The sequence below is a fragment of the Bos indicus x Bos taurus genome, chromosome 3 (genome assembly GCF_003369695.1).
Source record: "Bos indicus x Bos taurus breed Angus x Brahman F1 hybrid chromosome 3, Bos_hybrid_MaternalHap_v2.0, whole genome shotgun sequence".
Taxonomy (NCBI): Eukaryota; Metazoa; Chordata; class Mammalia; order Artiodactyla; family Bovidae; genus Bos; species Bos indicus x Bos taurus.
The window spans coordinates 46274-68811 of NC_040078.1; the positions used below are offsets into that span (position 1 = coordinate 46274).

The following is a 22538-nucleotide window of genomic DNA, read 5'->3' on the forward strand; positions in this document are numbered from 1 at the left end:
CCATGAAATTAGAAGACACTCCTTGAAAGGAAGGTTATGACCAACCTAGACAGCTTATTAAAAAGCAGAGACATTACTTTGCCAACAAAGGTCCGTCTAGTCAAGGCTATAGGTTTTCCAGTAGTCATGTATGGATCTGAGAGTTAGACTATAAAGAAAGCTGAGCACCGAAGAATTGATGCTTTTGAACTGTAGTGTTGGAGAAAACTCTTGAGAGTCCTTTGGACTACAAGGAGATCCAACCAGTCCATCCTAAAGCAGATCAGTTTTGGGTGTTCATTGGAAGGACTGATGTTAAAGCTGAAACCCCAATATTTTGGCCATGTGATGCTGAGAGCTGACTCATTTGAAAAGACCCTGATTCTGGGAAAGATTGAGAGCAGGAGAAGAAGGGGATGACAGAGGATGAGATGGTTAGATGGCATCAATGACACAATGGACATGGGTCTGGGTGGACTCCCGGAGTTGGTGATGGACAGGGAGGCCTGGCGTGCTGTGGTTCTTGGGGTTGCAAAAAGTTGGACATGACTGAGTGACTGAACTGAGCTGATCCAATTGATCAAGTATTTGTTCAGAAAACTATTCTTCTTTTTTTTTTTTTTTCATCTTTCCTGTTATTTTATTTTTATTTATTTTTTAAATATAAATTTATTTATTTTAATTGGAGGTTAATTACTTTACAATATTGTATTGATTTTGCCATGCATCAACATGAATCTGCCACGGGTATACACGTGTTCCCCATCCTGAACCCCCCTCCCACCTCCCTCCCCATACCATCCCTCTGGGTCATCCCAGTGCACCAGCCCCAAGCATCCTGTATCCTGCATCAAATCTGGACTGGTGATTCATTTCATATATGATATTATACATGTTTCAATGCCATTCTCCAAATAATCCCACCCTCTCCCTCTCCCACAGAGTCCAAAAGACTGTTCTATACATCTGTGTCTCTTTTGCTGTCTTGAATACAGGGTTATTGTTACCATCTTTCTAAATTCCATATATATGCGTTAGTATACTGTATTGGTGTTTTTCTTTCTGGCTTACTTCACTCTGTATAATAGGCTCCAGTTTCATCCACCTCATTAGAACTGATTCAAATGTATTTCTTTTTAATGGCTGAGTAATACTCCATTGTGTATATATACCACAGCTTTCTTATCTATTCTTCTGCTGATGGACATCTAAGTTGCTTCCATGTCCTGGCTATTATAAACAGTGCTGCGATGAACATTGGGGTACATATGTCTCTTTCAATTTTGGTTTCCTCAGTGTGTATGCCTAGTAGTGGGATTGCTGGGTCATAAGGCAGTTCTGTTTCCAGTTTTTTAAGGAATCTCCACACTGTTCTCCATAGTGGCTGTACTAGTTTGCATTGCCACCAACAGTGTAAGAGGGTTCCCTTTTCTCCACACCCTCTCTAGCATTTATTGCTTGTAGACTTTTGGATAGCAGTCATTCTGACTGGCGTGAAATGGTACCTCATTGTGGTTTTGATTTGCATTCCTCTGATAATGAGTGATGTTGAGCATCTTTTCATGTGTTTGTTAGCCATCTGTATGTCTTCTTCGGAGAAGTGTCTGTTTAATTCTTTGGCCCATTTTTTGATTGGGTCGTTTATTTTTCTGGAATTGAGCTGCAGGAGTTGCTTGTATATTTTTGAGATTAGTCTTTTGTCAGTTGCTTTATTTGCTATTATTTTCTCCCATCCCGAAGGCTTTCACCTTGCTTATAGTTTCCTTTGTTGTGCAGAAGCTTTTAATTTTAATTAGGTCCCATTTGTTTATTTTTGCTTTTATTTCCAATATTCTGGGAGGTGGGTCATAGAAGATCCTGCTGTGATTTATGTTGGAGAGTGTTTTGCCTATGTTCTCCTCTCTGAGTTTTATAGTTTCTGGTCTTATGTTTAAATCTTTAATCCATTTTGAGTTAATTTGGTTTATGGTGTTAGAAAGTGTTCAAGTTTCATTCTTTTACAAGTGGTTGACAGGTTTTCCCAGCACCACTTGTTAAAGAGATTATCTTTTCTCCATTGTATATTCTTGCCTCCTTCGTTAAAGATAAGGTGCCCATAGGTGTGTGGATTTATCTCTGGGCTTTCTATTTTGTTCCACTGATTTAGATTTCTGTCTTTGTGCCAGTACCATACTGTCTTGATGACTGTGGCTTTGTAGTAGAGCCTGAATTCAGGCAGGTTGATTCCTCCAGTTCCATTCTTCTTTCTCAAGATTGCTTTGGCTATTCGAGGTTTTTTGTATTTCCATACTGTTGGGAGGCACAGTGCTAAATAGCCTTGAAGGAGAAAGTCCGTGGGAAAATGGCGAAGGGCCAGAAGTACCCAAGCATTGTGATTGCTGAAGAACATTTCCTGCCATTGGCTATGCTCGGCACCTAGATTTAACAATTAAACATTAAAGATGTTGCTTGAGAAAATGGGTCATAGATAAATACATGGGTCATTAAGAATGTGCTGTTCCTTGAAGTATCTTTTACTGATTATATCCTAGTCTTGTAGTTTTCTGCTGGCTGTATGCTCTAAGCTCTTTGTTCCTTGCTCCTATAAAAAGGCTTGACTGCAGAAATAAACTTGTCAGTCCTTGCAGAGACTGTCCAAGTGTTGTTCTTTCAGGTTCGCCGTTTCCAAGTCCTGGAGACATATCTCCAACAAGTGGCGCCATGAACAGGGACTTGAAGAAAGGCTGAACAGAGCGGCGAGCCCTGCAGAAAGAGGTAAGCAGGATTGGGACAACATAGCAGTAAGATTCCTTTCATTTCTGTAATGCATCACTTTCTGAAACAAAATGGTATTAATGTTTCAAGAGATCAGTTCAATGACTGCTATCATATTTTACTGGAACATAATCTGTGGTTCCCAGAGGAGGGGACGCTCGATCTAGACATATGGAAAAGGGTTAAGAATAATGTTTTGCGAGCATATCAGCAAGGAGTCCGTATTCCCCCTCAGTGGTGGGTTACATGGTCACTCATACGGGCTGTCATAGAACAAATTGAAGGGCATAATGTTGATTTGGAAGTAGAAACTGTTCGGTCTTTACATGAATATGAGCTTAAGGAACAAGATATGCAAGGTGCTTTGAAATATAAGAATGTTATGCTTAATCAGACACAATCCCTGGAAAAACAGCTTGGAGACGTATGTATACAGGATGTGTCAAAACTGAAGCCACTTAGAGCAGAGGTCATTTCATTCAACGGACAGCCCAAACCTGAGGTTTTTCCTTCTGCTTCATCTGTAACAGCAGTTGCTAACTTTGCTCGTACTAATCATTTCACTCCTCCTCGGAAGATGCCTGCTTGCACTTTTGCTTTCCCAATACAGTTTGATCAGCCTGCCCAAGGCCAGAATGCTTGGGCTGGTCTAGATTTTGGTAAGTTGTCCAGCTTTAAGAAAGCACGCACTCTGTATGGACCTACTTCTCCTTTCTGTGTAGAATTCCTCAGAGGATGGGCCGATCATTGGATGCCATATGATTTTTTTCAAGTAGCAAAGATGGTTCTAAATCCTCAACAATTACTTCAGTGGCAAATGTGAGTTAATGATGAGGCCCGACAAATGATGATTGACCAGCAATCTCGTGGTAACCCTGCCAATTTAACCTATGATATACTCACTGGAATGGGAGACATGGCCAATATGACTGCGCAATTAGATAATATTACCCCTCAGATGTTGCATTTCATTAGAGAAATTTCTTGCAGAGCATGGGCAAAAGTTGATAATGTTTACTCTGATGGTTCATTTGTCAAGATTACCCAGGGACATGAGGAGAAATATGCCCAATTTATAGGAAAATTAAAGGATGCCATCGAAAAATCTATCAGAGATGAAACCTTACAAAATATTATTTTAAAACAACTTGCCTTTGAAAATGCTAATGAGGAATGTCAATCCATGCTTAGACCAATTCGAGAAACCGGTTCTCTTATGGAATATTTGAAAGCTTGTAGAGATATCGGATCTATGTCCCATAGAGCAAAATTAGCAGCACTAGAAACTTTCAGTGTGCAAAAGGTTGCCAGTGCTAAATGCTTTAACTGCAGGAAGGCCGGCCATATGAAAAAACAATGCTGCATGCCAGTGCAAACAACTAAAAATAATCTTACTTCTAATAAAAAAAAAGGCCCCCGGGAGTTTGCCCAAAATGTAAAAGGGGATTCCATTGGTTGAATGAGTGTTGTTCCAAATTTGATAAGGATGGAAATGCATTGACACCAGAGGCACAACAAAAACAACAGGGAAACTAATAAAGGGGCTATCCTCTAGCCCCACTACAAAAGGAGGACCCAACATTATGACACTGCAAGCAGCTACATCTAAGAGTGCTTGCATTGATATACCTAGTCCTTATGATATGGAATTAATAGAATTATACAATCCTCATAAAATCCCCACTGGATATTATGGTCCAATCCCACCTGGAACAGTTGGACTAATTTTGGGATGTAGCAGCTGTACAATGAAAGGTTTAATAGTATTGACTGGAGTTGTGGATGAAGATTATGAAGGAGAGATACATGTCATGGTGAATGTCGTAGAATTAAGAAATGTATATCTACAAAAAGGGGAACACTTTGCACTATTATTACTTTTGCCATATGTCAAACCAATGAGAGCATCTGATAAAATTAGGCAGGGAGGTTTTGGTAGCACCAACCTTACCGCCGCACTATCTACCTTATTAAAGGAACATCAAAAGCCTATGCTTACTCTAAAGATACGGGGAAAAAAATTCCACAGGTATGTTGGATACAGGAGCCAACATTTCCATTATTAGAACTGAAGAATGACCCCTTGAAGGGGTAAGACTGTGGCTCCTTCCAGACTGTTAGGGGTAGGAGAGGCTGATGCTACACGAACTTTCATCAGTGCATCCTATTTACAAGCTTATGGTCCTGATCAAATTGTAGTTTACATCAAACCATATATTACCAGTATCCCTATTAATTTGTGGGGAAGGGATTTTCTTGAACAAATGAAAGCCATGATCTCTCTAAATGAGCCTTTTTGATGGTGGCCATTGAGTTAACACCGCTGCCTCTGATTGGGAATCTGATGCCCCAGTATGGACACCTCAATGGCCCCTGACTAAAGAAAAGTTGGCAGCTCTCACACAATTAGTAAATGAGCAATTACATAAAAATTATATAGAGCCTTCATTTTCCCCATGGAATTCTCCTGTTTTTGTAATAAAAAAGAAATCAGGAAAATGGCAAATGTTGATAGATTTAAGAAATGTTAATAATACTATGATTCCTATGGGGCCCTTACAACCTGAATTGCCCTCCCCTTCCATGGTGCCAAAAGGATGGCCTGTAATTATTATTGACTTACAAGGCTGCTTTTTTACTATAACTTTGCATCCTAAAGATAGAAAACGTTTTGCTTTTTCAGTTCCCTCTGTAAATCACATGGCTCCTGTTAAAAGATTTCAATGGAAGGTTTTACCTCAGGGGATGATGATGAACTCTCCTACCATTTGCCAATATCTCATATATGTTTTATTACAACCTAGTAGAGATAAATATCCTACTGCCTTCATAATTCATTATATGATGACATACTCCTTTCCATGGAATCTGAACTTTGTTTACAACAGTTATATGACAAAGTCACCACCACTCTTCAAAATCATGGCCTACTTGTTGCACCAGAAAAATTCAATTGAAAGCACCCTTTAATTACCTAGGACATGTTATGGAAGAGTCTAAGATAAAAGCTCAAAAAACTCAAATCTCTATGCATTCTCTACACACATTAAATGATTTTCAAAAATTGATAGGAGATATTAATTGGCTTTGGTCATCTATTGGCATTCCACCTATGCATTACAAAATTTATTTAAAATTTTAGAGGGACCTCCTGACCCTAATAGTCCTAGACAGCTAACAAAAAAGCAAAAGAAGAATTAAAATTTGTTGAAAAACACATTCAACAATTTTTCTCAACTTAGCTGGACCATACCCAACTGATCTATTTATATATATTCCCCACCAAACATTCACCTACTGCAATCATAGCTCAAAACAGCCCAATAGAATGGGTATATCTACATACTAAGCAGTCAAAGAAAATTGTATCATACATTGAGAAAATAGGACAGCTAATTGCATCAGGAAGGAGCCATGTACAAGCCTTAACTGGATTTAATCCATATGCAATACATGTCCCTTTGACAAAAAAGGAATTTTTTGTCAGTATAACAGTATACAGTATAACATGACCATGCAAATAGCATTAAGTGACTTTCAGAACATTATCTCATTTCATTTGCCGAAAGGAAAATTATGGGACACCCTACAATTTACTCAATTTATAGTAACTAATATCATTGCCTCCCAGCCTATTTCAAATGCACCTACCTATTTCATTGATGGCAACAAGAAAGGCATAGCTGGGATTGTCGGCCCTGATATCAAAGAGAAATTACCCACTACCTATTCTTCAGTACAAAGAGTTGAATTGTATGCTTTATATGCTCTTTTGTCTCTTCAACCATCATCCTTCAATGTCTATACTGATTCCAAATACCTTGCTTCCCTTTTCTCCAATTTTGTTACTGCCTTTTTATACAACCTAGATGAAGAATTATATATTCTCTTTTCAAAGACTCAAGCCTTAATTCCATCACGTACAGAACCTTTCTTCATTGCACATATACGTGCTCATTCAGGTTTACCTGGCCCCCTGGCAGCAGGGAATGATGCTGTTGATAAGTTCATAGCTCCTATCTTTACATCTGCTATGGACGAACATGCTAATCTTCATACCAATGCTAAAAGATTGCACTCTAAATACCATATTCCCCTCACTGAAGTGAGACATATCATTAAATCCTGTGATGTCTGCACTCCTCTGCACTTACATACCACAGTTTCAGGAGTTAATCCTCATGGGCAACAGCCTAACTCCCTTTGGCAATCTGACTTCACTCATTGCTCCTTGGGAAAGTTTTCTTTGCTTTTTGTCTCAGTTGATACATTTTCAGGTTTTATATGGGCAGTGCCTGTCTCTTCAGAATCCAGCAAACACACCATTTCTGCACTTTTACTCACCTTCACTGTTATGGGAATACCTTCGGTCTTAAAAACAGATAATGGGCCTGCATTTACCTCTCACTCGTTTCGTTCATTTCTAGTGGAATGGAATATAACACACATCAGGGGCTACCCTATAATCCCCAGGATCAAACAATTATCGAAAGAACCCATCATACTCTTAAAACTCATCTGTTAAAACAGAAAGGGGGAATATGGAAGAGGAGATACACTTCTTATCCTATGAACCCTCAATTGTTATTATCTTTAACTCTTTATACTTTAAATTTTTTAAATTTACTAAAAGATAGTTCTGATACTCATGCAGACAGACATTTTGCAGAGGAAAACAGTAAGAAACCGTTAGAAGCCAACACACCAATATGGTATAAGCAGTTTAATCAATGGTTGCCAGGAATCTTACGACTCCTAGGCAGAGGTTACGGTCTTGTCATTGCAGATGGAGAAGAAATCTGGGTTCCACTCCCCCATGTCCATTACTAAGAAGGACCCCAAGACCAGACTCCCCAAACAGGTGATGCAGCTGACATGAAGGGTCTCATCAATGACCATAGAGAAGCCGAAGAGAAAACGTCAGTGTCTGAACCCCTACCATAGGACCTGAGCAATGGCATGTGTGGAAGATTCCTGCTGCATTGGAGCGCTTTGCCAATGTGTATGGGACTGTGAAAGCCTTGAAAACCTCAAAACTATACCTTTTTATACAATAGTACAGGTTATATCCAATCTTGTGTGCACCTCCCATGCATGTTTATTGTAGGTAACTTTGATATAGATCTTTCTGCTAAGATTGTTAACCGTACAGCATGTGCCTTGTATACATGTTTAAACCATATTATTTCATATCATTATGTCAACATTGCAATAGTCAAGCAAAGATCTGATTTGTGGCTTCCTGTTAACCTAACAGAACCATGGACCAACTCTGTATTTCTCTCAGTTTTGCTCAAATATGGCTTAAGGAAGTCAAGGCGCATAATAGGATGGATTATTGCTGGCATTCTTAGTCTAATATCTATTGTTACAGTAGGAACCCTATCTGGTATGGCACTACACAATTCTATACAGATGTCTCTACTCAAGACTCCATGCCTCCTACGACGGAATCCAACTAACAGCTGTGATGCTTAAACTAAAAACAAAAGGAGGATATGTTGGGAGGCACAGTGCTAAATAGCCTTGAAGGAGAAAGTCCGTGGGAAAATGGCGAAGGGCCAGAAGTACCCAAGCATTGCGATTGCTGAAGAACATTTCCTGCCTTTGGCTATGCTCGGCGCCTAGATTTAACAATTAAACATTAAAGACGTTGCTTGAGAAAATGGATCATAGATAAATACATGGGTCGTTAAGAATGTGCTGTTCCTTGAAGTATCTTTTACTGATTATATCCTAGCCTTGTACGTGTTCTGCTGGCTGTATGCTCTAAGCTCTTTGTTCCTTGCTCCTATAAAAAGGCTTGACTGCAGAAATAAACTAGTCAGTCCTTGCAGAGACTGTCCAAGTGTTGTTCTTTCAGGTTCGCCATTTCCAAGTCCCGGAGACATATCTCCAACACATACAAATTGTGAAATTAATTTTTCTAGCTCTGTGAAAAATACCCTTGGTAGCTTGATAGGGATTGAAGTGATTCTATAGATTGCTTTGGGTAGTATACTCATTTTCACTATATTGATTCTTCCGATCCATGAACATGGTATATTTCTCCATCTATTAGTGTCCTCTTTGATTTCTTTCACCAGTGTTTTATAGTTTTCTATATAAAGGTCTTTAGTTTCTTTAGGTAGATATATTCCTAAGTATTTTATTCTTTTTGTTGCAATGGTGAATGAAATTGATTCCTTAATTTCTCTTTCTATTTTCTCATTATTAGTGTATAGGAATACAAGGGATTTTTGTGTGCTGATTTTATATCCTGCAACTTTATTATATTCATTGATTAGTTTTAGTAATTTTCTGGTGAAGTCTTTAGGGTTTTCTATGTAGAGGATCATGTCATCTGCAAACAGTGAGGGTTTTATTTCTTCTTTTCCAATTTGGAATCCTTTTATTTCTTTTTCTGCTCTGATTGCTGTGGCCAAAATTTCCAAAACTATGTTGAATAGTAGTGGTGAAAGTGGGCATCCTTGTCTTGTTCCTGGCTTTAGGGGAAATGCTTTCAATTTCTCACCATTGAGGATAATGTTTGTCATATATAGCTTTTATTATATCAAAGTATGTTCCTTCTATTCCTGCTTTCTGGAGAGGGTTTTTTTTTTTTTTTATCATAAATGGATGTTGAATTTTGTCAAAGGCTTTCTCTGCATCTATTGAGATAATCATATGGCTTTTATTTTTCAATTTTGTTAATGTGGTGTATTACATTGATTGATTTGTTGATATTGAAAAATCCATGCATCCCTGGTATAAAGCCCACTTGGTCATGGTGTATGATCTTTTTAATGTGTTGTTGGATTCTGATTGCTAGAATTTTGTTAAGGATTTTTTCATCTATGTTCATCAATGATATTGCCTATAGTTTTCTTTTTTGTGTGTGTGTGGCATCTTTGTCAGGTTTTGGTATGAGGGTGATAGTGGCCTCGTAGAATGAGTTTGGAAGTTTACCTTCCTCTGCAATTTTCTGGAAGAGTTTGAGCAGGATAGGTGTTAGCTCTTCTCTAAATTTTTGGTAGAATTCAGCTGTGAAGCCGTCTGGACCTGAGCTTATGTTTGCTGGAAGATTTCTGGTTACAGTTTCAATTTCTGTGTTTGTGATGGGTCTGTTAAGATTTTCTATTTCTTCCTGGTTCAGTTTTGAAAACTTGTATTTTTCTAAGAATTTGTCCATTTCTTCCACGTTGTCCATTTTATTGACATATAATTGTTGATGGTAGTCTCTTATGATCCTTTGTATTTCTGTGTTGTCTGTTGTGATCTCTCCATTTTCATTTCTAATTTTATTGATTTGATTTTTCTCCCTTTGTTTCTTGATGAGTCTGGCTAATGGTTTGTTAATTTTATTTATCCTTTCAAAGAACTATCTTTTGTCTTTGTTGATTTTTGCTATGGTCTTTTTTTGTTTCTTTTGCATTTATTTCTGCCTTGATTTTTAAGATTTCTTTCCTTCTACTAACCCTGGGGTTCTTCATTTCTTCCTTTTCTAGTTGCTTTAGGTGTAGAGTTAGGTTATTTATTTGACTTTTTTCTTGTTTCTTGAGGTGTGCCTGTATTGCTATGAACCTTCCCCTTAGCACTGCTTTTACAGTGTCCCATAGGTTTTGGGTTGTTGTGTTTTCATTTTCATTCATTTCCATGCATATTTTGATTTCTTTTTTGATTTCTTCTGTGATTTGTTGGTTATTCAGCAGCGTGTTGTTCAGTTTCCATATGTTGGAATTTTTAATAGTTTGTCTCCTGTAATTTACATCTAATCTTACTGTATTGTGGTCAGAAAAGATGCTTGGAGTAATTTCAATTTTATTTGAATTTACCAAGGCTAGATTTATGGCCCAGGATGTGATCTATCTTGGAGAAGGTTGCATGTGCACTTGAGAAAAAAGGTGAAATTCATTGTTTTGGGGTGAACTGTCCTATAGATATCAATTAGTTCTAACTGGTCTATTGTATCATTTAAAGTTTGTGCTTCCTTGTTAATTTTCTGTTTAGTTGATCTATCCATAGGTGTGAGTGGGGTACTAAAGTCTCCCACTTCTATTGTGTTACTGTTAATTTCTCCTTTCATACTTGTTAGCATTTGTCTTACATATTTTGGTGCTCCTATGTTGGGTGCATATATATTTATAATTGTTATACCTTCTTCTTGGATTGATCCTCTGATCATTATGTCATGTCCTTCTCTGTCTCTTTTCACAGGCTTTGTTTTAAAGTCTATTTTATCTGATATGAGTATTGCTACTCCTGCTTTCTTTTGGCTCTATTTGAGTGGAATATCTTTTTCCAGCCCTTCACTTTCAGTCTGTATGTGTCCCCTGTTTTGAGGTGGGTCTCTTGTAGACAAAATATATAGGGGTCTTGTTTTTGTATCCATTCAGCCAGTCTTTGTCTTTTGGTTGGGGCATTCAACCCATTCACATTTAAGGTAATTATTGATAAGTATGATCCCGTTGCCATTTACTTTATTGTTTTGGGTTCAAGTTTATACACCCTTGTTGTGTTTCCTTTCCAGAGAAGATCCTTTAGCATCTGTTGGAGAGCTGGTTTGGTGGTGCTGAATTCTCTTTTGAGAATTCAAATACAAACTTTTGCTTGTCTGTAAAGCTTTTGATTTCAGCGCGCTTTCTCAGGCAGATGTTGACCGTCCAGAACCCCAGGAAGTCTTAGTTAGCAAAGAAGCCTGATTGCAGGCTTAGTTATGGTAACTTAGTTATAAGATTTCCTTTAAGCATTGTACCACAATGTATTTGCTAATCAGTAAAACTTTATTTTTAGAGAGGTTTTAGGTTCATGACTAAATTGAGATTAAAGTACAGAGATCCCATATACCTCCTGCCCCACAATGGAACACTCTCCCCCTCAGAGGGATACACTTGTTAAAATCAAAGAAATGGAAATGTAAAATGATGCATTGCTATCACCCCAATTTTATAGTTTACACTAGGGTTCACTCTAAGTACTGTATATTTTGAGGATTTTGACATATACATTGATAAGATTCAAAATTATAGAAACAAGCTGAAGAATTTCATTGCCTTAAATATCCTTGGTGCTCCACCTATTCATCCTTCTCACTTCCCTAATCCTTTACATTCATTTATACTTTTTCTGTCTCCATAGTTTTGCCTTTTTCAGAATGTCATGTAGTTGAAATTATATAGAGGTAGCTCTTTCAGTCCAGTTTCTTTCATTTGGTAATATGCATTCAAGTTTCCTGAATATTTTTTCACCGTTTAATAGCTCATTTATTTTTAACTCTGAATTATATTCTGTTGTCTGGATGTACTACGATTTATTTATCTATTTATGTCCTATCGAGGGACATCTCAGTTGCTTTCAAGATTTGGTAATCATGAGTAAAGCTGCTATAAACATCTATGTGCAGCAAAACTGCTTTTTTCATGTGTGTGTGTGAATCTGTTTATAGGCCACGTTTTGTCTTTTTTACCAGTTTCTGTTTTGTTTTGTCTTGTTATTCCGCCCACCCCCCTTCATTTTAACAGCTCAGTTGGTAAAGAATCTGCCTGCAAAGCAGGAGACCCCAGTTTGATTCCTGGGTTGGCAAGATCTCCTGGAGAAGGGATAGGCTATGCATTCCAGTATTCTTGGGCTTCCCTTGTGGCTCAGCTGGTAAAGAATCCCACCTGCAGTGCAGGAGACCTGGGTTCAATCCCTGGGTTGGGAAGATCCCCTGGAGACGTGAGAGGCTACCCACTCCAGCATTCTGGCCTGTAAAATTCCATGGACTGTATAGTCCATGGGGTCCCAAAGAGTTGGACACAACTTAGCGACTTGTACTTTCATTTTAACAGGAGTGGACTTTGATTCTGGATACAATGACTAGCCACTTATAAATTTAGGAAAATAATTTTATTAAACAACTCCTTAATTAATATTGGAAATGGTATTAAATTCAGGTCATTATGTGGAAAGCAAGTAAATTTGTTTACAGTGATCTGAATTATTGATTCTATCTTTTTATCATTATTGTTTTCTATAGGGCACCAAGAGAGTTGACTCACAGGAACCACATTAAAATAGTTACTACTCTAAATATCTCTTTGCTGCACAACTTGTTCCTTAAAGGTGTGCTTCCTTTGAAAACAAAGTTTGATACTAAATTTTTTCAAAGTATTTTTAATCTCTGCATTTCTTAGAGTATAGATTAAGGGATTGAACATGGAGCCAATGATGGTGTGAAGTGAAGTGAAGTGAAGTGAAGTGAAGTCGCTCAGTCGTGTCCAACTCTTTGCGACCTCGTGGACTCCTCCATCCATGGGATTTTCCAGGCAAGAATACTGGAGTGGGTTGCCATTTCCTTCTCCAGGGGGACTTTCCGACCCAGGAATCAAACCCGGGTCTCCTGCATTGTAGGCAGACGCTTTACCGTCTGAGCCACAAAGTGAAGTGAAATCACTCAGTCGTGTCCGACTCTTTGCAACACCATGGACTGTAGCCTATCAGGCTCCTCCGTCCATGGGATTTTCCAGGCAAGAGTGCTGGAGTGGATTGCCATTTCCTTCTCCAAGGGATCTTCCAACCCAGGAATCAAACCCAGGTTTCCTGCATTGCAGGCAGACACTTTACCATCTGAGCCACCAGGGAAGTCTGTTTGAGCCACAAGCGAAGCCAAATAAGCAAATATCTTATCCTCAGGGAAAGTAGTGGGAGGTCTAAGATAGATAAAGATAACAGGTACAAAAAATTAGATGACCACAGTGATATGAGACCCACAGGTAGAGAGGGCTTTGTGTCTTCCCTCGGTTGAACGAGTATTTAAAGTGAAAAATATAATGTCATAAGAAACAAACAAGAGAGCAAATGTAACTAAGGCAACCATTCCTGAAAAGTCAGTCACAAGCACACCAGGGATATAGGTGTCAGTACATGCAATTTTTAGCAATGGAAAAGTATCACAGAAATAGTGATCGATTTCATTAGGACCACAGAAAGGAAAGTCAATTGCCATTTAAAAAAAAAAAAAATGAAAGGAATGGACAGCTCCACCAGCCCAAGCAGCTAACAGAAGAAGATTGCATCTTGTTCTGTTCATGACAATCACATAACGGAGAGGCTTGCAGATGGAAACATAGTGATCAAAAGCCATGGCAGTAAGAATAAAGATCTCAGTACCTCCAAAAAAGTGCATGATAAGGACCTGTACCATGCAATCACCATAGGAAATAGTCTTTCTCTCTACTAGCAGATCTCCAATTAATTTGGGTGTAATGTTGGAGGTATAGCAGAGGTCTATGAGGGATAAGTGGCTGAGGAAATAGTACATTGGTTAGTTAAAAAGAGGACTGCATTGAATGGAGAAGAGGACCAGAAGGTTTCCCACCAACAGGACAAAATAACAGAATAAGAAAAACACAAAGCAAAATATTTGTATGTTCTGGTTATATGAAAGTCCTAGAAGAATGAATTCTGATATGTTTCTCTGGTTTTCCATTTGAGTTTAGTATAGGTTATACACAAATAACTTATGTTTTAGAAAAAAAGAAAACATATGTTTGGGTGAATATGAGCAGAATAATATAAAATTTACCAAAAATACATTTACATGAATAAAACTTTAATATTAATTATTGATTTAGTAAATGTTTTTTTTATTTATTTTAATTGGAGGCAAATTAGTTTACAATATTGTATTGGTTTTTGCATACATCAACATGAATCCACCATGGGTGTACACATGTTCCCACTCCTGAACCCCCCTCCCACCTCCTTCCCCATACCATCCCTCTGGGTCATCCCAGTGCACTAGCCCCAAGCATCCTGTATCCTGCATCAAACCTGGACTGATGATTCATTTCTTATATGATATTATACATGTTTCAATGCCATTCTCCCAAATCATCCCCCCACCCCACAGAGTCCAAAAGACTATTCTATACATGTGTCTCTTTTGCTGTCTCGCATACAGGGTTATCATTACCATCTTTCTAAATTCCATATATATGCATTAGTATACTGTATTGGTGTTTTTCTTTCTGGCTTACTTCACTCTGTATAATCGTCTCCAGTTTCATCCACCTCATTAGAACTGATTCAAATGTATTCTTTTTAATGGCTGAGTAATACTCCATAGTAAATGTTTTTAATCTCTCTTACTTTATAATCTATTGCAAAACAATTTATAATGAAAATGGTTATATAATTTACTCAATTACTTATAAAATTTTAAAATATTTAAACATTATTTTGAAAATAAAAGAGTTAATTTCTGTAATAAAATATTTTACAAAACAAAGAAGGCTAATTGACCCAAGGCAAGAAAATATTCTTTTGTATATTTTTCAATTTTTGTGGCCATATACATGAAGGCAACTTTCCTTCTTTTAAAATTATCTAACCAAATTCCCTGAATTATCTGGGATGAATCACAAAGAAACAAAAGTTTGTTTAAAATCCCAGCTTGAACTGCTGAACATTAATTTAAATGGAACATCTTAAGGTTTTCGTGATGGCTCAAGTGGTAAAGAATCTGCCTCAAAGCAGGAGACACTGTTTTGATCCCTGGGTCTGGAAGATCCCCTAGAAGAGGGAATGGCAGCCACTCCAGTATTCTTGCCTGGAAAATCCCATGGACAGAGGAACGTGGAGGGCTACATCCCATAGCATCTCAAAGAGTTGGACACAAGTCAGAATGTACACATACTCTGTGATCAAATATAGTTAATTAGTCATGGTAAATCAATGTGATTGTTGTTACTTAAAAAGGTAAAGAACTTTTGAAAAATATACATTAAGATTCACATTACAATTTATATTTTATTTATACATTATGATTTAAATTGCAAAAATTTATAACTTAATTTATTTCTCATATTTATGTTTCATGTGTTAAGACAATTAAAATATATGTACTGATATTGAAGTTTGTTTTGGATATTGGTGAAGAACAATAAATGTGAAGTTGCTCAAGTGTTTTTTGCTGGAAACTTAATGCAAAAAAAAAAAAAAACTACTGTTAGTAAAAGAGATGATATGACAACTTTTGGTCGAGTTATCTCTCAGTGGCATGTGTTGCGGTAAAGAATGAAATGTTTATAGATTTTCATCTTTTGAAACTAAGGGATAATCTTAATACATTATTTAATCAGTGTAAAATAAGTGCAAGATAGAACAAGTTCACTTCTAGGTGCTATTTTAACCACTGATGAGGAATTATTTGTCCACAGTGGCTTTGCAAAAGCTAGCACACTTTTAGTGTTTGACAGTCATATCCAGGCCCCCAAATGTCTACTTAAAAGAAAAAAAAAAGCAAACAGAGAATGAATGTTTTTATAGCAAGTGCATGGTTTCATATTTAAGAACTGTCAAGTTGAGGGCTTCACAAAGTTATTATTGTTTTTTATAGTCTCGGTGATGATTTTAGATGGCAAATAGTTAACAGGCATTTTAAATGGCCTGTATGACACCGATTCTATTTTAAACTATTCTTCAAAACTGCAATATCACAGAGGTTAAATTTTCTCATTATCCTACTTTGTTTTCACTCTCACTATAAAGCTTCCAGCCTGTTTTTCTGGAACTACCAGAACAAAATATCCATCACACAGTGTTCAGCAATTAGCATTAACTCAAAAGTATTTAAAAGGTTTTTGTGAGGGGGTTGCAGTACATTGATCTGTCTTCTACATAATTGCAATCGATACATAGATTGTTTTGTTTGTGAGGTTGAATAATACTGATATGTCAAATAAAAGCATTTATATAAAATTGATTCAAAGAAATGTATTATATGAGTAGACAAAAATAAATAAATAAATAAATTGGAGAGAAATAACTTCATTAACCTGAATCTCTGACTTTAGAAGAGACCTAGATAGTCAAAATAATTCCTCAGAATTGAAAAATAATACACTAAAATCAGAAAAGACAAAATCCCTGATTCTTTTTTAATCTGAGGTTAAACAGGAGAGTTGAGATGAATGGGGAAGAAGTTATCACAAAGAGCAGCAATGAAAATAATGAAATCTCAATTTGGAATCCTCATCTGAGCAGAAAGCAACATGCAAATATCTGGTTAATGAATGTCCAGTGTGTCTTTCTGAGTATTTTCACCTGTAAAAAGATACTATGTATTTAAAAGAAACACATTTAATCGATAACAGATTAAAACAGCATTGTATCTTCTGAGCTATTATAATGTAATTAATGGTGTTGCTGCTGCTGTTGCTGCTAAGTCGCTTCAGTCGTGTCCAACTCTGTGAAACCCCATAGACGGCAGCCCACCAGGTTCCCCTGTCCCTGGGATTCTCCAGGAAAGAACACTGGAGTGTTCTTAACAGAGGTAAAAGAAAATGTGAAAAGTCAGTCGAGGAGAAAATATTGTCATAAAACAACATTTTGAAAATGTGATAGTAAGGAAATCTATACAAAAACTGAAGACACAATGGATGAAATAAAAAATACCAGCCAACCAGTAAACAGATGGTTCAAGTAATGACAGAAAAGTTATGGGAAAGTTGAGGAATGCTAAATTAACTAACCAGTGTAATTATCAGGCTAATGGTTTAACATGTTTGAAAGTCCCATCTTATTTATCTTACAATTAAGACATTATTACCTAATTCAGAAATTTGATGAAAAATATAAAATACCCAGTGATATATATGGTTCATAACACACTTCTTTTTAGCACTCATTTTTGTTTGAGTAAGTAGTTAAGCAGTCAAAGAAACTATCATGCCTACATAAAAGTTCAACAAAAAGAAAAAAAATCCCACATAATTTTAACAAGAGCAATTACATAAGCATCAATTTCAACAATATGGTGATGAAGAAAATTTCAATTAGTTCGATGATAGGTTGGTTATTTTAAGGCAATTTTTAACACATGTCAATTGTCTGATTTTCCTTGCATCATGAAAAAATTCTCCAAAATTACTTTATTTCTTCATTTGAAAATATCTTTGCTGTTCATTATGCTGTCAGTATAAGAGCAGGCACTCTCATATTTAACTTACATTCTCCAGAATATATTTAATTTTCTCTTGTTTTATTAAAACATTGCACGTTACAAACTTATTTTTATTGATCTACATAAAACTAGTCTATGTTAAAATGGCAGATACTTTGAAATGGAGAATTACCCATATTTATGGATATTCAAGCTGAAATTGGGATATTGGATATTCAAGCTGAAATCTTAATAGTAACATGGGAAAATGCATAGAAGTACACGATGAGGCATATTGCCAACTCGAGAATGCTTTAATTATGTTATTAAACAGAATTTTCCATTTAAATAATATATAATTACAACTAAAATATGCTGTGACATTATTATAGTAATTAAATTATCATATGTTACAAGTAATAGATTTTAGAAAGAAATTATATCAAACAAATGTAAACAGCATATAATCAACCTAGCACATGGCTGGTGGGACACTACCCAAACCAGTGTCACAAACATCAGACCTGAGTGGCTGTCAGGTTAGTTTTAGGATGCATCAAGAAGAATTCCACCTCCAAATACTTATTCATCAATTTGTTCCTTGTATAAAAATCTGAAGTTAAATGCAAAGAATAAAAACCATTAATTCAAACATATCTCTCAAATATTTTGGAAACCAATACATCTTAAATCTTCCACAGGCTTACAAGGGAAGCAGGATTAAAATATTCACTAAAATTGTCAGGAATGAAAGCAGTGTATCTTTATCCCTCAGTAAATCATATTTAGGTCCTGGGTATCATCTATTTTATACCTATGCCTGAGGAAAATTTGGTTGGGAAGGACAGAATATAAACTTCAGTACCTATGCAAAAATTAATAAGTCTTTGAAAGCTCTAAGTAATTATATTCCCAAAGGTATTTGTAAATATATCCAAAACATAGATTGTCAAGCCACTCACTGTCCAAGGTAATGTCCCTGTTCCTCTGGTTGTTTACTTTCCAAATTTATCTTATCTTGCCTCAGGTATTATTCACCTCGGGGCTCACAAAGTCTGTAGATAAGGCATTTCAGAAAACTCTTCTCTGTGTTCATCCAGCTTTCTGAAGGCTGAGAGGGAAACTAAAGTACCTTTCAAGAAAACCTGAGATGAAGTAGGACAGAGAGAACCTATCATGTGCATTCCAAGAATGAAACATATGAACAATCAAGGTTATACCATGTAGCTGCTAGCTCAGATGGTAAAGAATCTGCCTGCAGTGTGGGAGACCTGAGTTCAACCTCTGGGTTGGGAAGATCCCCTAGAGGAGGGCATGGCAACCCACTCCAGCATTCTTGCCTGGAGAATCCCCATGGAGAGAGGAGCCTGGTGGGCTATAGTCCATGGGGTTGCAAAGATTTGAACATGACTGAGCAATCCCAAAGAGAGGCAATGCCAAAGAATGATCAAACTACTGCACAATTGCACTCATCTCACACGCTAGTAAAGTAATGCTCAAAATTCTCCAAGCCAGGCTTCAGCAATACGTGAACCGTGAACTTCCTGATATTCAAGCTGGTTTTAGAAAAGGCAGAGGAACCAGAGATCAAATTGCCAACATCTGCTGGATCATGGAAAAGGCAAGAGAGTTCCAGAAAAACATCTATTTCTGCTTTATTGACTATGCCAAAGCCTTTGACTGTGTGGATCACAATAAACTGTGGAAAATTCTGAAAGAGATGGGAATATCAGATCACCTGACCTGCCTCTTGAGAAATCTGTATGCAGGTCAGGAAGCAACAGTTAGAACTGGACATGGAACAACAGACTGGTTCCAAATAGGAAAAGGAGTCGTCAACATTGTCTCTATGGTAGGGAATGTGCTCACTTTGGTCACCATCACAGTCAGCCCTTTATTGGGGTGCCCAATGTATTTTTCCTGGCTCATCTCTCTTTTATTGATGCTTGTTATTGCTCTGTCAATAACCCTAAATTGATTGTAGATTCACTCCATGAAACAAAAACCAGCCCTTTCAATGAATGCATGTTCAGATCTTTGGGGAACACTTATTTGGAGGTGCTGATGTCATCCTGCTCACCGTGATGGTCTATAACCACTTTGTGGCCATCTTATAGCCCTTGCACAAGCATCATGAATGGAGGGTGTGTTGGCTGCTAATTGGAGTGGTGTGGGTGGGAGGCTTTTTTCATGCAACCATTCAGATCTTCCGTTTACCTTTCTGTGGTCCTAATGTCATAGACCACTTTATGTGTGATCTCAACCCTTTGCTTGATCTTGCCTTCACTGATACCCACATTCTAGGACTCATTGTTGCTGCCAACAGTGGTTCTCTCTGTCTGTTAAACTTCCTCCCCTTGATGGGCTCCTATGTGGTCATTTTGTGCTCCCTAAGCAACCACAGTTTGGAGACGAGGTGCAAGGCCTTCTTCACTTGTGTCTCCCACATCACAGTTGTCCTTATACTCCTTGTGCCCTGCATTTTTGTGTACCTGAAACCAGCATATACTTTTCCTATTGATAAAGCAGTTACTGTGTTTTACACTATGATAAGTCCCATGTTAAATCCCTTAATCTATACCTTGAGAAATGCCCAAATGAAAAATGCCATTAGAAATTTGTGTAATAGAAAAGCTATTTCAGGTGATAAATAAGAGGTACACGGAGACCAGCATTGATTCTCCTGGTGCAAAGTTCAAAAGGACATTGCTGATGCTTTCAGCAAGAATACCTATGAGATGAAGGTAAAATAAATAGCCACTACAAATCATAGATCCTGCAAGGGGCAGAAGAAATGGGTGCAAGAAAAGTCAGAGAAAACTTAGCAGGAGACTACTTTTTCATGTTTGGAACATTCTACCAAGTTGAGTCTTAGTTTTTCTAGTTTCATCAGTGTATATGGCTTAGTAAACTTCTAAAAAAGCAAAATAAAATAAAAAGCACTGATATTGAGCAGTAATCTCTGTAACAATCCAATGAAGTGGACATTGCTACTATCCTCATTTTACAGGTGGGGAAGCAAGAAGAAAGGGGAAAGTTCCAAAAGATAAATACTGAAGAGTGATTAACCTGTATCTAGCTGATATCTCAGACCATGCTCTCAGCTGCCAAGATATGTTGCCAGACAATGATGACAGATAGGAAACGAAATTATACTACTTCCACTTACTGAAACAGGAACTGCACTGAAACATACACACACACGCAAACACACACACACACACACACACACATATATATATATATATATATATAATTTTATATACAGTATGTAATACTGTGGTTTATAACTACCTGAAGGGTTTAAAGTAATGGGCCATTTAACCTCAAAGGGATGTGTAAGTTACATTACACCATATTTTCAAATTTTATTTGGAATTAAAAAAATTGTTTTCAGAATCACTTTGTGTTGCTTATGTCATGGTCTTATCCTGATAAACCATCAAAAAGAGTGATGACTGAAGTAAAAGAATAGATTAATATCAGACAGAAATTTTTCTTTATTAAATCAACTAAAAGTCAAACTCTCTATAATACTTACCTACACAATAAACTGTAGAAAATTCTGAAAGAGATGGGAATAACAGACCACCTGACCTGCCTGTTGAGAAATCTATATGCAGGTCAGGAAGCAACACTTAGAACTGGACATGGAACAGACTGGTTCCAAATAAGGAAAGGAATATGTCAAGGCTGTATATTGTCACTCTGCTTATTTAACTTATATGCAGAATACATCATGAGAAACGCTGGGCTGGAAGAAACACAAGCTGGAATCAAAATTGCCAGGAGAAATATCAATAAGCTCAGATATGCAGATGACACCACCCTTATGGCAGAAAGTGAAGAGGAACTGAAAAGCCTCTTGTTGAAAGTGAAAGAGGAGAGTGAAAAAGTTGGCTTAAAGCTCAACATTCAGAAAACTAAGACCATGGCATCGGGTCCCATCACTTCATGGCCAATAGATGGGGAAACAGTGTCAGACTTTATTTTTCTGGGCTCCAAAATCACTGCAAATGGTGACTGCAGCCATGAAATTAAAAGGCGCTTACTCCTTGGAAGGAAAGTTATGACCAACCTAGATAGCATATTCAAAAGCAGAGGCATTACTTTGCCAACAAAGGTCCATCTAGTCAAGACTATGGTTTTTCCAGTGGTCATGTATGGATGTGAGAGTTGGACTGTGAAGAAAGCTAAGCGCTGAAGAATTGATGCTTTTGAACTGTGGTGTTGGAGAAGACTCTTGAGAGTCCCTTGGCCTGCAAGGAGATCCAACCAGTCCATTCTAAAGGAGATAAGTCCTGGGTGTTCATTGGAAGGACTGATACTGAGGCTGAAACTCCAGTACTTTGGCCACTTCATGCGAAGAGTTGACTCCTTGGAAAAGACCCTGATGCTGGGAGGGATTGGGCAGGAGGAGACGGGGACAACAGAGGATGAGATGGCTTGATGGCATCACCGACTCGATGCACATGAGTTTGGGTAAACCCCTGGAGTTGGTGATGGACAGGGAGGCCTGGCGTGCTGAGACTCATGGGGTTGCAAAAAATGGGACATGACTGAGCAACTGAACTGAACTGGACTTGGTAATAATAGTTTCTGCAAGTAGTACAGCATCTGGTTTATGAGAAATACTGAATCAGTTCAGTTCAGTAGCTCAGTCGTGTCCGACTCTTTGCAACTCCATGAACCGCAGCACACCAAGCCTCCCTGTCCATCACCTAGTCCCAGAGTCCACACAAACCCATGTCCGTTGAGCCGGTGATGCCATCCAATCATCTCATCCTCTGTCGTCCCCATCTCCTCCTGCCCTCAATCTTTCCCAGCATCAGGGTCTTTTCAAATGAGTCAGCTCTTCGCATCAGGTGACCAAAGTATTGGAGTTTCAGCTTCAGCATCA

At 37.5% G+C, this 22538-nt stretch overlaps 1 long non-coding RNA gene across 1 annotated transcript; it reads left to right on the forward strand.

Annotated features, from left to right (window-relative positions):
• Positions 1-2203: 2203 nt before the first annotated feature.
• On the forward strand, positions 2204-8569 carry LOC113882958. Its single transcript, XR_003508504.1, has 2 exons — positions 2204-2733; positions 7520-8569. It is a non-coding gene; the product is annotated as an uncharacterized LOC113882958 (long non-coding RNA).
• The last annotated feature ends 13969 nt before the right edge of the window (positions 8570-22538 follow it).